The sequence below is a fragment of the Akebia trifoliata genome, unplaced genomic scaffold (assembly GCF_017979445.1).
Source record: "Akebia trifoliata isolate Shusen 1 unplaced genomic scaffold, ASM1797944v1 Contig00071, whole genome shotgun sequence".
NCBI classification, from domain to species: domain Eukaryota; kingdom Viridiplantae; phylum Streptophyta; class Magnoliopsida; order Ranunculales; family Lardizabalaceae; genus Akebia; species Akebia trifoliata.
In genome coordinates this window covers 22502-38605 of record NW_028236823.1, presented here as the reverse complement: position 1 = coordinate 38605, position 16104 = coordinate 22502, and the positions used below count along the sequence as shown (strand labels likewise).

The 16104-nt window shown below is 32.9% G+C and overlaps 1 long non-coding RNA gene across 3 annotated transcripts; it reads left to right on the top strand.

The window, feature by feature from the left end:
* The first annotated feature begins 7482 nt into the window (after nt 1–7482).
* LOC147382057 (uncharacterized) lies at nt 7483–15202 on the top strand. 3 transcript variants are annotated; one of them, XR_015174159.1, is made up of 6 exons: nt 7483–7720; nt 8023–8070; nt 9280–9325; nt 12831–13528; nt 13965–14074; nt 14944–15202. It is a non-coding gene; the product is annotated as an uncharacterized LOC147382057 (long non-coding RNA). The 3 variants fall into 3 exon arrangements; XR_015174157.1 differs by having other exon boundaries at nt 7486–7720; nt 8027–8677; XR_015174156.1 differs by having other exon boundaries at nt 7487–7720; nt 8023–8677.
* The last annotated feature ends 902 nt before the right edge of the window (nt 15203–16104 follow it).

Below are 16104 nucleotides of genomic sequence, written 5' to 3'. Positions count from 1 at the left end.
GAAGATTGCTCTAATGGCACAAAGCATCAAGTTTATGAATCAAGACCTTGTAAAACTTGATCGTTTTGATGGGTCGAATTTCAAACGATGGCAATAGAAGGTGTTCTTTATGCTCCGTCAATTTAAGGTCGCTTATGTGCTTACAACAGCATGTCCAACTATTTCAACGGATGCAACTTCTGAACAAATCGACGCTCAACGAAAATGGCAAGATGATGATCTGGATTGTCGAGATCATGTACTCAATGCAATGACTGACAGATTGTTCAACTCGTTTTGCAAGTACACAACTGCTAAAGAATTATGGGATTCACTAGAGAAGAAGTATTTAACCGAAGATGCGGGTACAAAAACTTTTTTAGTTTCTAAATACTTCGATTTTAAAATAGCAGAAAATAAACCTATTCTTGAACAAGTTCAAGAGTTGCAATTTATTGTTACTGAGATGGAGGAAGAAAATATTAAACTTCCCGAAAGTTTCCAAGTGGGTGCAATAATCTCTAAATTACCACCCAGTTGGAAAGACTATAGAAAAACCCTGTCTCATAATAAAAATTTGCAAACTCTAGATGAGATTTTCAAAGGTTTAAAAATAGAAGAAGAAAATAAGATCAGAGATAAAAAGGATGATCGCTCTGAATCAATTAAGGCTCATATAGTTGAGTCTGTAATTCAAGAAAAGAAAAAATACAACAAGCCTTTTACCAATAGAAAACCATTCAAGAAATTTATCAGGAAAAATGGTCATGGTCAGTTTAAAAAGAATGAAGGCGACTGTTATGTGTGTGGGAAAAAAGGACATTTTGCAAGAGATTGTAGAAAACGTCAAGGTAAAAAACCGAAGACCGAATCTAACATGGTAGGAGATGTAGTGGTTGCCGTTGTGTCCGAAGTAAACATGATTGAAACAAAAGGACATTGGTGGATCAACTCAGGTGCAACACGGCATGTGTCATTTGATAGATCTGTTTTCAAATCATACAAAGTTCAAGATGAAGGACAACTTTACATGGGAAATTCTTCTACCATCAAGATTGCGGGATCCGGTACTGTGGAACTCAAACTCACTTCTGGAAAGACTCTCTTGTTGAAGGATGTTCTACATGCTCCAGAAATTAGGAAGAATTTAATTTCTGCTTGTATGTTAGACAAAAATGGGTTTAAGTTAGTCCTTCATTCTAGAAAACTGATCTTGACCAAAGATGACATTTTTATTGGTAAAGGGTATGTTGTAAACAATATGATTAAGTTGAATGTAATCAATGAAAGTTCTTTTGCTTATATTGTTGAATCTTTTGATTTGTGGCATGCTAGATTAGGACATTTAAATTCTCAAGCTATAAAAAATATGATGAATTTAAATTTAGTACCTAAGTTTAATAAAGAAAATAATGATAAATGCCATATATGTATACAGTCTAAAATAGTAAAGAAATCACATCGTAGTGTAGAGAGAACTTCTACTATCTTAGAATTAATCCATTCAGATTTATGTGAATTAAATGGGATACTAACTAGAGGTGGTAAAAGATATTTTATCACTTTTATTGATGATTTTAGTAGATACTGTTATATATATTTGTTAAGAAATAAAAATGATGCTTTTGAAGCTTTTAAATTATATAAAGCAGAAGTAGAAAATCAAGTAGAAAAGAAAATAAAAATTTTAAGAAGTGATAGAGGAGGGGAATATTTTGATAACGATTTTACTGTTTATTGTGAAAATTTTGGAATTATACATGAAACTTCTGCCCCTAGAACACCTCAACAAAACGGTGTAGCGGAACGTAAAAATAGGACATTAATAGAAATGATAAATTCTATGCTAATAAATTCTGATTTGCCTATGAATTTATGGGGTGAAGCTTTGTATTCTGCATGTCATATTTTAAATAGAGTACCGTATTATAAAGTGAACAAAACACCATATGAACTTTGGAAAAATAGAAAACCGAATTTAAAATATTTGCGAGTATGGGGTTGTTTAGCTTATGTTAGAAAACCAGATGATAAGATTAAAAAATTAGGCTTTAGAACATATAAGTGTGCTTTCATAGGATATGCTCAAAATAGTAAAGCTTATCGGTTTTTAAATTTAGATGATAATGTTATTATCGAATCTGTAGAAGCACAATTTTTTGAAAATCTTCAACATAAAGATAATGTTTCTGATTTAAAAAATGAAATCCATTCTGAACAAGTGTTAGGAAAAAGACAAGAAAATGGAGAACTAGAACTTAGAAAAAGTAAGAGACCAAGAAAGGATCCACATTATAATTTTGGTCCAGATTTTTACACCTATGTTTTAGAAGCAGATCCTAAGACTTATAAAGAAGCTGTAACATCTTTAGATAGTGTGTTTTGGAAAGAAGCTATGGATGATGAAATAGAATCTATTAAATCTAATAGAACTTGGGATTTAGTATCTTTACCTCCAGGTTGTAAAGCTATAGGACATAAGTGGGTTTTCAAAAAGAAATTAAAACCAGATGGTAGTATAGAAAAATTTAAAGCAAGATTAGTAGCCAAAGGTTTTAGGCAAAAAGAAAGAATAGACTATTTTGATACATTTTCTCCTGTTGCTCGATTAACCTCTATTAGAGTTCTTTTAGCATTAGCATCTATTCATAACTTATATATACATCAAATGGATGTAAAAACTGCATTTTTAAATGGTGATTTAGATGAAGAAATTTACCTAGAACAACCAGAAGGTTATGTAGAATCAAATAAAAGTAATTTGGTTTGTAAATTGAATAAATCTTTATATGGTCTTAAACAATCACCAAAACAGTGGCATGATAAATTTGATAAGAAAATTAAAGAATTTGATTTTAAATCAAATGAATGTGATAGATGTATTTATAGTAAGGTTATAAATCAAAGTTATGTGATTGTGTCATTGTATGTAGATGATATGTTAATTTTTGGTACAGATATTGATATAATTGTAGAAACTAAAAATTATCTTAAATCATCTTTTGATATGAAAGACATTGGAGAGGTAGACTTTATTCTTGGAATAAAAATCATAAAAGAAGATAAAACCATTAGTTTATCTCAAGCACATTATGTTGAAAAAATATTGAAAACATATAATATGTTTGACTGTTCACCTTCTCCTACTCCTTGTGATCCAAGTAAGAAATTATTTAAGAATATGGGTAGAGCGGAATCTCAATTAGAATATTCTAAAATAGTTGGTAGCCTTATGTATTTAATGCAATGTACAAGACCTGATATAGCTTTTATAGTGGGGGTATTGAGTAGATTTACAAGTAACCCAGGACCTAAACATTGGGAAGCAATTAGAAGGGTTCTGAAATATTTAAAAGGTACTCAAAATTATTGTTTACAATATAATAGTAAACCTGAACTAGTAGAAGGGTTCTCAGATGCTACATGGAACTCTGATTCTCATGATTCAAAATCTACAAGTGGTTGGATTTATACTTTAGCAGGAGGAGCGATATCGTGGGGGTCAAAGAAACAAACTTGTATTTCTGCTTCAAGTATGGAATTAGAATACATAGCATTATCGGCTGCGGTAAAAGAAGCAGAATGGCTTCGAAGTTTTATTAAATTTATTCCATTAACTCCTATTCTAGATTATGCAATTACTATTTATTGTGATAATAAAGCTGTGTTAGCCATTTCAGGAAACAGAAAATATAAGGGTAAATCAAGGCATATAGGCCTTAGATATAACATTGTTCGACAGATGTTGACAGATGGGGTGATCGTGCTCGAGTACGTACCAACTTCAGAAATGCTAGCGGATCCGTTAACAAAAGCACTACCTAGAGAGGTAGTTTTGAGAACATCGAGGGGGATGGGTCTAAGACCTATATCCATAAAGACAGAGTAGTGGAACCTCAACTTAGTAAATTTGGAGATCCCATTTTCTAAGTTCAAAGAGATAAGAAGCTACTTTACTGTCTTTGTAAGTGCACATAATATTTATATTGGCTATCCCTATGATGTTATTTAGTGCACATATCTTGTAATGTGAAAAGGATGAGTTAAACTCTTAATGAATTTGTAGGCTATTTTAAGCTTGGGTGTTAAAGAAGTTACAAGAGCACTCATGACAAATTCACCTATATGAGTATACAAGTTTAACTACTTTAAACAGAGAATTGGTCATCTCTCTGAAATACTCATGAAAATCAGGATTTAAGCGCTTGACTGCAAAGCGCTATTCTTTGTCACTAATGAGTTAGATTATAATAAGTGTATATATAATTCCGATTTATTTCATAGAATTTAAGTTCAAAGCTATAAGCTACTTAAATATCTTATAAACTTTGAATTATATATATAAGCCAAATGTTCAAACCGTTAGGTACCTATGGTTATACTTATTATGATCATTCTGATACACATTCAGTTTGCCTCTATTAATTAATTATTTTTTGAATCAAGTGGGGGATTGTTAAAATAAATGTTAATAAATGATAATTAATATTTATTTAAAATTGATTCAAATAAAATTAATTTGGTTTATTTTAAAAAATGATATTTTGAAAGTTACTTTATGGTTGGTTTACTTTTTGTTAAAAGAAAAGTAAGTAATTTTTAAAAAGAGCATTTCTATTGGTTGATAACTTTTCACATGGATTGGAATTTGTAAAAGTTCTTTTGGCTCCTTTTTTCAAATTTTTATAAATCCCACATTGCTTTTTAAAATGTTTTGGAGGGATTTTTAAACCTATAAATAAGAACCTATTCTCAACTCTTTCTTCATTCCAAAGACTCTCTCCTTGAGAGTTCCTAATGGCTTCAAGCTATATGGAAATTTAATAATTCTTTTTTATTTTATTTATATATATATATATATATATATATATATATATATATATATATAGATATAAAATAAGAAAGAAAGAAAGAAAGAAAGAGAGAGAGAGAGAAAAATTAAATATTTAATAGGGCCGTCCAATTTTGGATAGGCACCAAGGCCAAACCGAAAGGTGTCGAAGTGGCTTAAGGGTGCTTAACGGATTCCTTGATCCGAATAGGTGCCTAGTGGTTCCAATGGGTTTCATACCTATTGAGATTCAAAAACCATTTACGAATGGGTGTGATTTTTTAAAATTGATATATATTTATGGAGATTAATTCTGTTATATAATATAACTAATTTTAAGAAAATTTCTAAAAAAAAGAGGCATTCGTGTATCCGAGATTCTGAGTGACAGATTTTCTCAAAATAGTGCAAATTTTGAGGAAATATACAGTTGTGTTAGAACTGGGCTCTGTTGTATCCTGAAGACAAGTTCGCCAGCAACCCATCTGCATCTTCGTGTTTAATCGGAGTGGGGGCGTCTGTTGTCTATAAGACAACGTAGATTACTACGTGCCTCAGAGCAATACAATTTAAGTACAAGTTCTATTTTTTTCTAACACCCCCATAAATACAGAATGACATTTATACCCTCATTTCACCCGATAACTACTACAGTACTACTTTATTTGTTTACTTTTGTTCTTCAAAATTAATCATATTCAATTATAATATTCTATCTACTTTAATCTTCAAATATCAATACTAGATGAGAATTTTGGAGAAATAGAAAATCAAGATTTTTTTCTTCTATGAATACGCTGGACTTGAGCGCACAACCTCAAAGTTGTTTTGCAATGTGTCAAACCAATTTAGCTATGGATAGACTAAAGATAGATCAGAAATATGAGTCGTGCTGGAGTGACCTCTAGATTGGACCACATATCACAGATCTTGATGTGAAAGTGGATGAACCATAGATGCTTTTTAACTCATATCTCGAGGAAAGCATCTATGGTTACCATACACTTTCACGTCATGGTGTGAGGTCCAATCTTGAGGTCACTTCAGTATTATTCGGGAATTATTTATCACCGAAGGTAAAGAACTTGAACATAATTGAATTTGGAAGAAAAACAAAAATACTTTTCATCTCATTCTTTCTAAAAATGATTCTTGAATTTTTTTACCTATAATTCCATAATTTTCTACTTCTCCAAATATTTGATTTATTCTTGAAGTTTGAAAGGTTGACGTAGATTTAAAATTAAAGATTGTAATGAAAAATAAAGGATGAAGATGATTATTTAATTTTCTACCTTAAATTCTATCATTTTCTAATTTCCCAAAAAACTGATTTATTCTTTAAGTTTGAAAGGTTGGAGCATATTAAATGCTGAAGTTTGTGTTGAATCATGGATGAAGATGACTGATTTTCAAGAAAAAAAAAGGAGTGGTTTTTTATATGAGGATATATGAATCATTTATTGTTAGTAGGGGTGTGTAAAATATTTTTAAACTCATTAAGGGCATGTTTAAAACAATCATGGCTCTGTGATGGAATTGTGAATTTCATGACGTGGCAAGCATGCACTTAACAATACTTTTCTTGTGAAACCTTCTCATTAAACTCGGACCACTTTTGGAAACTTCTCTACTGTTATAACGACTAAAGAGAGAAGGTGTGGTAGTAGTGGTTCAACATCATATGCCCCCTTTACATTTAAATTTAATATAATCAAGTTTATTTTGGTAAAAACAAAGAAAATTGCAACCCAAATTGTTTAATTTTCAAAAATCACAAAATATCCTTTATATTATGTAATTTTTGAAAACATTTAGTCAATATTCTAAATTATAAATAAGCTCTTTTGATACATGTGCGTTTGCACTTATCATCGTTTAGTATGTTTTAAGTTGAATTGGATTTGTAGTAAAAATGCCTGAGTATTGATTTTTTATTTTTTATGCATGCTAACTTTAGGTGTTGTTTATTTGGGGTTTACCTCATCCTGGAAGAACAAATCTGTTGTTGAAACCCTTGGAGAGCAAATCCTTTAAGAGGTGGACGAAGTAGAGGATTGATCGGTAGGAGTTGGGGTTCTTTGTTATTGAAACCCTTGAAGAAAATTCAAACTTGAAGGAGGAGGAAGAAGGAGCCGTTTGGATTTAAGGAAGAAGCTCCAACGGTCTTCAACCCCAACAGTTGGATTCCTTCCCACATATAGTTTGAGAAAGAGAAACTCGCTCTCCTCTTTTGCCTCGTCTACTTTCTCTCTCTCCAAAAAATTGAAGTAGCGAGTGCCAACCTGAGTGTGTTGGAGCACTTTTTTAGGGCTCTAGCTTTACAAAACAACGGTTGGGAGGGGATTCCAAGCCTGAGCCCTATTGCATTGGAGTTGCTCTAAGTCATAATCGTGCTCTACAAATCACTACGTGAAAATTGTGGAAATTGAAGAAAAAAATTGTTGGGCTTGGCCCGATGAATTTTAGAAACATAAATTTGACGGCCATGGGCCCACGAAATTTGGAAAAAATTTGCGTAGATTTTTTCCTCCCTCATCTATGTTTTTTTCCCCCCTCTCTCTCTCTCTTTTCTCTTCTCTGCATTTTCCCTCTTCTTCACTTTCTTCTCTCTGGTTTCTCTTCGTTTTTTCTCTCTCTCTCACACTCTCTTTCTCTGATTCGTGAGAATCTCTCCCGATTGTGAGAAATTTCTCTACGTTCTTTTTCCTCTCCTCACTCTCTCTCAAACACTAACTTTATATGGAAGAAGATGATGAAGATGATGGGGAAGAGAGTATTGTGTAGATCAATGAACAACCTTTCGTTTGGATTAGAGCTTTAGAGTAGAGAAACAGATCTAGATCTGAGAGTATAGAAATAGATCTAGATTTGGTCCCAACTACTTCAGATCTCCAATGTAAATCTTTGGTAATTTTCAACATATTATGTTGCATTATGAGTACTTTCACTTCATTTCGATTAGTTTCTGTTAATACGCCCTTGATTTCAAGCTTTTCTTCTCTTTATTTCCATATCTAGGCCTGAATCCTTAGATTTGTGGATTTATTCTTGAATTTCATAACTCATATTTGAGTTTTTTGCTTGAATTTTTTTAATAGAAAAATGCAGCAATTTGAATGGTTTTCTCATCCTTTCTTCATCAATTTTTCTTCTTTTCTCTTTCTTTGTTCTTTGAAGAAATTCTGATTCTTAATTTGTTTTTAATGGAGGAAGAGGTGATTGATCGATGCCTAGAACGAAACAAGCGTGAGCTACAGGTTTGTGCCTCTAAGAAGTGTACAGATTTCAAATCTAGGGCATTTTTTTAATATTCCAATTGATTTTAGGTTTATTTTTGATGTTATTTTCTTATGATTACCAGTTTTGATCCATCTCCTAAAAAAAAAAAAAAATGAAAAAAGCAAGACCTATGTTTAGGTTTATATTGGAAGTACACGAATCTTTGGCTATCTTGGAGAGTTCGTACTTATTTTCTTCATACTTATTAGATGATTTAGATGACAACTCGGTATCATCCAAGATTGTCAGCTTTTCATTTCCTTATGCAAATGAAACTTCCATATGCTGTGTGATAGTTAAAGGTATTACCTTGATTTTATTGTCATTTGTGCTTTATAAGAGGTACTTGTAGATTCTCCTCTTTTATTAAAAAAAAAGAAAAAACAGGGCTCATGCCGAGTGTTTTCCCTATAAGCCAGAACAGTGAATTCGTGTTGTTAGCAACCCAAAAGCAGATTTTAGTGTATCATCGGAAAAGTACGGTGTGGAAGGAGATGTACTCTGTGAAGAACAATTATACCTATCCAGCAATGCTTTTGATGTCAAACACATGGCTTTATATGCTTATGGAAGAGTGTATTTTAGGTAGTCCTCTATCTGTCTAAAAAACTTTGCTGGTTTCTAAGGATGCCTCATGCATAGCTAAGTAGTTGTGCTTGCTTTTATGTTGGTTGTTAGATATATAGATTATTTCCACCAACTTTAGACCCTTTTAGTTCCTCTTTTCAATTAACAAACTTTACACTTAAAAAAATGGAATTGAGATACTTCAGTGAGATTGAAAGGACCTCATCATTGCCCATGGACGTAGAAAATCTTGTCGAACCACGTAAATTCAATGTCGTAAATGTAGTTCTCTCTTTATTACTGATTTTGCATATTGAGAGTATGAATCAATATCATGCTTTGGTGAAGAGAATTCAGAAACAAACTCTCACTTGTTGCATTTACATGAAATCATGATGTTAATATGAACCCAATCATAAATGCAATGAGGAGTATTATAACAATAGCTTAATTGGTTTCAATGGAAAAGAAAATTACAAGAGAGTCATTCTTAGCTTATGCTGATGTTAGAAATTTTTTTCTAATCTGCATCCTTTGCGGTATGAGAGAAACAGAAATGGTTATGGATCTTCTCACTAATTCATGAATATGGTCTTAGTTATTTGCTTGTTGGATTGCAGGGTCATATGTACTTGTTTGTTCATCATATTTGGGTTTGAAACAAAGGTATGTTGATTAACTTGTTTTCCCATTGTTTTTCATTTATTTCTGTTCAGATAAATTAGATGTTATATTTGAGAAAAAATGATATGCTTGTGCATCGAGATGCATGTTGAATATTTATTTGTTTCAATGCTCTTATCTTTGTGCTCTATAGTGCATGTATTCTACTATAATAAAAAAACTCTAAATGCCCTTTTCTATTCTATGACTTTTAAGGGACATTTGCTTTTTAAATGAAAGGTGCAAAAGGTGGCATGATTGTGATCATTTTTTGCCCTCTAAATTATTTCTTCTTGTTGCCCTTATTTTGGCAGAACTTAGAATCTGCCTAGATAAAGAACTTAGTAGTAAAAAGTTTAATTAATTAGTGGAGCTTATAGATCCAATTAGAAAGATCTCCTCATTGCAACCTTTAGATTAACAATATATCTGTGTACCTAAATCAAATAAAAAGAAGTGAAAAAATATGAATCAGATGGTTTATATTTTCATTTTGGGAGAATGAAAAGACCTCATTATTCATTAAGATGTGTTTATAATGTTTATAATAATATGAACAAGGGCTTAGACCCATAGCTAAGTCGGTTTGACACGTTGCAAAACAACTTTGAGGCCATGGGTTCAAGTCTAGCTTACCCATAAAAAAAAAGATAATAATATGAACAAAATATTTGAATAAATTTAGGTTTGTTTCAAAAGTGTTCCAGTATGCATCTGAAATAGAGTAAAACATTATATAATGTGGCAAGTTCTTATGTAATGTGTTATCCTCTGTTACGTAGAGTTTAACAAACAGACAATATGTATCATAACTGCAAATGGTGAAGAGTCAGTTATGTTAGACTGAGGTGGAGTAAACATGCATGATACATATTCTTTGTTTATTTATTGGTTATGTTATTGTACAAGTATTACAAATACAGGGATAGCCCATAGATCCTTTGCATAAGCTCTAAATAATGCTTGGGCTGAACATGTTACTTTCACTATGATTAATTAACTTCTACTTGAATTGCTTGGTGATGCTTTGATATTCTTTAGGCTTCTGCTGATATTTGTGTACTTAACCAATGTGATATTCTCAAGTCAACTTATCTCTATATCATAAGTTCCGTGGTGAATGAACATGTAGATTCATGGTTTTTGTTTGAGCATATTTTTTGCAACAAATAACCGTACAATAGTATTAAGTGAGATGCATGTAAGCTGTCATCTCTGTTTATTGTTAGATCTGTAAAAAATTGCAGCCAGATAATGTGTTATCTTTTGTTGTGGTTTTGTTGCTCTAGGTTCTAACAATGGTGTTATTAGTAAAGTTAAATCTTTTGAGTTCGGATTAAAAGTTAAATCTTTTAATCCAATACTAATACTCTTTTCTATCCCATTGTTAGAACACTGGTGTTATGTGATCTATAATCATAGAAATGGCCATTAAGTAGTGTTCACATTTGAGCTCATTTTAGTTTGTGTAAGCGTATTCGTGTTTGATAGTTACCTAACAGCCTCTTAGAAGTTAGAACCTTACCGTAAAATATCATTTAATTTTTATTTTTAATCTCTCTCTCCTGTGGGTGTGGCTCACTGTAGCTTTATGGGTCACAAATAAAAATGCCCCACTATATATATTATTAAAGAGAATAATTAAAGAAGCAGATTTATTACCATGACAACATGTGAATTTCAGTTTGGATAATTTTCCTAGTATTCGAGAGAATACTCGTGACACTCATTTCACTTTCGCTGATGGTTGAATGTTTTGGATTGGCTCAATTGTTAATTCTATTGCTGACGATGCATTTGAACTTTTCTTTTCCTAGGTGCCATGTGCCACCAGAATCTGATTCTGTGGTTTGTTCTATGCTTATTCCCGTTTTATTGGCTTACCATATTACGTATTTGTTTAGTTATTGTTTTCGATCCAGCCCAGTTTTGAATGATCGACATATTTCCATTGTTTTTTTTCTAGGTTTTCCTTGAATGATTTTATTTTTTATTTTTGCTTACAGTCCAATAGCCGTTTGACATGTGGTGCAAATGACATCAGCAATATAGAGAATATCCTATTACTTCTTAAAAAATGACCCTTCTTAGCCATTGTCAGAAACAGCCCTATAACATCAGTGCTAAAATTCTTACCTTGATAAAATCATCCTACAACAAACCGTATCCCTAAAACCTATTTTTCAACCATGAACCTCAACTTCCAACACCTTAAATCCTACTTAAAGCAAACCTTAGGTTGTTCTACATCACCATGTACTTGTTTAGTTTTAATAGAGTTTTAAGAATTCTATATCTTTGGGTGCAAGGATGGCCGATGTGTGTGGTCATCGTGAGGTTGTGTTGATGCAATGCCTAACTTAAGACTCATTCTAAACCTTAAATCTTTGTTGTTGTTGTTTTTATTTATTTTGGATAAATAAAAACCTTAATCTTTCCTAGAGAGAGTGATTTGTCTCATGTCCTTCTTCCTCTTGTTTATTCTATGTTTAAAGCAATGTAACAATAACAACGCTTCTAAGAATTTTGTCATGTAGTACATGTATCAACCCATGGAACAAACCTGATACACAGCTTAATACATAAAGTAGAATCACCCTTTACTTTTAACTTAAAAAAAAAAAATTATGAAAGACTCGTACACTAACTGATTAAGAACCACGGTTTTATTTTAGAAATCTATTTTTACTAACTACTATGTTACGGTATATAAAACTGTGTTCTCTTCTCATATATTTCCTTCTTTGTATTTGAAAAAAAAAAAATAACTAACTTAAAACAGCAGCTTCCTTCATTTTTTTCTTGATAGGTATATACATCTCTTTCATACTGTGAAACACATCCACAGGTGCATTGGCATGTCAAGTTCTCAAAGACATCGTGTCAAACACCTAGTATCCTTGCCAGACACCAACATATTGACATACGTGTTTGTTTCCTTTTACAAAGACTTAAGGCAATTAATCATTGGAGGATCTGTCTACGCCTGTCGCTCAGTCAGTTAATAGGCAACATAAAAAAGAAGTGGAATTCAGAATATCAGTGGATAGGTTTCATCCCAAGTCTCAATACCCTTACACCTAAAACACTCTTTTCCTAAATCCATCAGTTCCCAATCCCCATTAATCCCAGTCAAATCCCATACCTCTCCAGCCCTTACCAATAACTGAACCTAAAATCATCCCAAATGACATCAGCCATTTGACTCGATTTTGTTATCACATGCATATTATTGATTTTCAAGATCTTTGATTGGTTGTATCTCTTGAGTGTTTGGATTTGGACGAGTCCAAGTATGGTATCCTAGGTTCAAAACTCTGGTTATAAACAAAATAAGCCCCATGGACATGATAAATAAATTTCTAGTTCTCAGACACACTGACAAGCAATTTCATTAGTATTTTATTTTTCAGAAATTGTTTCAATATGATCCTGTTCTTTAATAAATGTTGGTTCTATATGTGTATACATAAATTTTCTTGGGCTATACTGATGGAAGTGATCACAGATGGGGCACATACCTTTCCTTGCATTTTCAAGTCTTTTGGTTCCCAATGATCATTGATGGGAGTTTGTGAATGGCTCCTACAACTGGTTTGTGTTTACAACAATGATGGAGATGATGAGAGCCCAAGCATCTAGGAATGACATTTTCTAACAGTTAAATGCGTGGGTATTCTTTGCATGTTGATACCTAACAAGGAGGTCTTCCTGTAATATAGTTCAGCAGAACGTAGCTTTTCAAGAGCTGGAGCTGATTCATAATATTCATTGACCTTTTTCTGCTTACTGAGTTTTCGAGGATCTTGGCTTTTGACATTATTTGGTGAAGGTGAATTCGATGTTAAGTTACAGGAACCAAGTTTGGGATGATTAAGTAGTTAATCTGTGAGAATTAGAGTATTTATAGGGTGTTTAGTGAATATATTTATGGAGGGTTCAACGTCACTCTTGGGCCAAAAGCAGAACCAGCAGACATCTGTACGTAGAAATACTTCTGGAGGGTGCCAGAAAGATTTGTGGCTTGTTACTCGAGAAGGGTCATTGCATGAATTAGACTCTGCTTTGGCACTGCTGAAAAAGAATGGAGGGAATATTGATTAAAGGAACATATTTGGGCTTACTCCTCTTCACATTGCAACATGGAGAAATCACATTCCCATTGTGAGGAGGTTACTTGCAGCTGGAGCTGATCCTGATGCTAGGGTATGCTGCTCAACTATTCCTTTACTTCATTTTTATTTAACTGTTTTATGTTATTTTAAGAAATCCCCTTAACCCCTCAAACCCCCCTTCTCCCGCTCTGAGAATGTTAATAATTGTGATACAAGCCATTCATTCTTCATTGTTTTACACATCTAGTTTAATTGAAATCTGTTACAGGTTAAACGTTTTTGGGTTGGAGTTTTTTTTGGTGTGGTCAATCTGGCCCCAGCAAATCTGTGTAAAAAACCATGTAAATATATCCTTATATTGACATAATTTAGCCTAAGGTGTCCAATTATGCTCCATAAAGTGGGAATCTTTATATACAAGATTGTGGGTGTAGTCTGCTAAGTAAAATATGATTTCTAGTTATAAATTTATGGTGCAGTCCCAAGAACAGATCTAATCATCTAATTTCTTGTTCTCCAATGACTAGGTGTATTTGGAGTTAAATTGTAGGGAGCATGCTTTAGCATATTGAGTTAGCTGGATTTCACCTTGATACTTTCCGTGCGATAAAGCCTCGAGTTACCCATGCACCTTCAGGTAGTAAGAATTAAATCTAATTCGTTACTAGTACTGTTTCATTATGAGTTTCTCTATCTAATATAATTTTGTTCTTTTTGCTAAATCTGTCTCTATTCCTCACAACTTATTATTTGATGAATCAACACATTGTTATTGTTATTGTTAGACTTCATTGAATTCTTGATTACAAGAAAGAAAGTAACAATGGAAGTTACAGTCCCAAACATATCAAGTGGGGGGGACCTTATGGTTCCAGTTAGGACTCTTTATAATTCACCAAATCAAAATAGAAAATCACACGCCAAGATGTATACCAAATCAAAAGAAAACCACACACACACACACACACACACACACACACGCAGAGAGAGAGAGAGAGAGAGAGAGAGACCTTAATCCATGAAGGTCTGAGGAGAGTGAAACCCTCATTTGTGTCCGTGTATCTCTCCAAGACCAACTGCTGCTCTTCTGAAGCCATTACATTTGAAGGAGCAGATAAGATTATTGAAATGGCAGTGCTAGGGAAGCCTAGTAGTAGGGAAAGGCAAACCTTTCTCTTGCTTGTATAAACTGTTTGCAGTTGTTTATGAGGAGCTACAGCCATTGTTGTTGAAAACAGGACTGACGGTGCAGACAACAGTCTTTGTTGTAGTTGTTGTTGAGGTATAAAGAGATTATGAGTTAAGGACCAAAGCAAACACTCAAAACAGTTGCAGAAGACAAAAATAGAGACACTCCTATTTAAGGCATTTTTGAACGTTAGTCTACTAATTTGGTATTGAAGGCTTTGTTCTTATACAGTCTAGTCTTCAGATTCCCCTTTGAATGGTTTTTACTTATCGATGGATGCAATATAGGGAAAATGATTAATGAAATGCTGCATGCAGGAGGATGTGCTGGAAAGGGCGAAAAAGGCCAAGGAAAAAGCGGTACGTGAAGCACAAGGGTTCATTCCCCAATCTACAACGATAACAACACCGACCTCCACCAAAGATGTTGCCGATCCAGTAATTTCAATATCATTTGGTCTTATTTAGTTTAATTATTGTCAGTTATTTGTAGCTTCGACAGAATTTTCGATCTTAACAAAGAGGTTTACATGTATATTAATTTTGGGTTATTTAATTTAATTTGGAGCTTGTTTTATGATTTTTCTTTTGTTTTTTCTTTTTCTGATTTTTTTTTATATTATTTCGTTCATTGTGATTGGTGAATTAGAGGACCGTGCTATTGTTTGTTAACCTCCAAATTTGACGGTCATACTCTATGGATTTTTTTTTGTTTTTTTGAAGTCCATTCTCCAATAATTTGATAGTCCAGGGCCGTCAAAAAAAAAAAATCTACAAGAGAATATTTGACGGGAGGGTCCGTCAAATTTCTCAAAATTTGATGGGCTAAGACCGCCAAATATGGGCCTTTTTCACATAGTGAATGTCTATATGTGCGTGCCTTGTATAGATATTTGCAACTCAGCTGCAAGTTGCGTGTATTATTAGCAAAAAAATACAAATCAGATTTGTACTTCCATAACTCTGTCAAGAAACTTTTATTGCCAATAAACAACTCAGTAATATTATACCATAACAAAGCATAAGTTAGTTATAAAAAATGAGAGTAGTAAAGCTAAGGTACGAATCCATCTTACACTTTCTTATGGATTGTAAAACATATTCAATAGCTCCCACGCCAGTAGATTTCAAGTATTAGAAGAAAAACACCCAATTTGATAAATGACCGATATTAAAAATATTCAAAATAATTTCACCATGGTGTTAGTGCCATATATGTGGGCTGTGAGTATGCTGGGGGTGACGGTCAAAGATAGAATGAGAAAGAATTTTGCTACAATTTGATAGTATTTTCCATTAATTTGTATAAGTGATGCATTGTTGAATATTTAGAGTTCTTGAGTTCCCTTGCAAAGGTAGCAAGTTAAATTTGTAAATGCGTTATGTCTTTGAAGCACCTATGAATGCCCTCAAATATCATATTGGTTTGAAGCTTGCAAAGAAAGATCGTGTCCTCCCACAAATTGGAGGTAAGGGACA